A 681-nucleotide genomic window follows, 5' to 3' on the forward strand; every position below is an offset into this window, starting at 1 on the left:
ATCATATGATAGATCAATTCTTAGTTTTTTGAGGAACCTCCATACTGTTTTCCATAGTGGCTGTACCAATTTGCAGTCCCACCAGCAGTGTATGAAGGTTTTTTCTTTCTCCACATCTTCTCCAACATTTGTTATTACTTGTCCTGTTGATTATAGCTATTCTAACAGGTGTGAGGTGGTATCTCATTGTGGTTTTGATATGCATTTCCCTAATAACTAGTGATGTTGAGCATCTTTTCATATATTTGTTGGCTATTTGTATGTCCTCTATGGAGAAGTGTCTGTTCAGGTCCTCTGCCCATTTTTTGATTGGATCATTTTTTTGTTGTTGTTGTTATTGTGTTGTATGAATTTTCACACATACACATCTTAGGAGGATATACACCAAAATATTAATAGTGGTGTAATGGATAATAGAATTATGAATGATTTTAATTTTATTTCTATTTTTTATTTTTTCATATTTTCCATATTTATCGTATACTATTTTTACATTCTTGCAAATATAATGTATGGGAAATACATGGATAAAATAAAATAAAATAAAATAAACCAAAATATTAATAGTGGGTTTTCTCTGTATTGTAAAATAGTGGTTTTATTTATGTATTAATAATCTTTCTATATTTAAAAAAGAGCAACAGAAAAGATTTATAAGACAAAATTAAATTTCCCTTTCAA

Source organism: Pteropus alecto, unplaced genomic scaffold (assembly GCF_000325575.1).
Source record: "Pteropus alecto unplaced genomic scaffold, ASM32557v1 scaffold86, whole genome shotgun sequence".
Classification (NCBI taxonomy): Eukaryota; Metazoa; Chordata; class Mammalia; order Chiroptera; family Pteropodidae; genus Pteropus; species Pteropus alecto.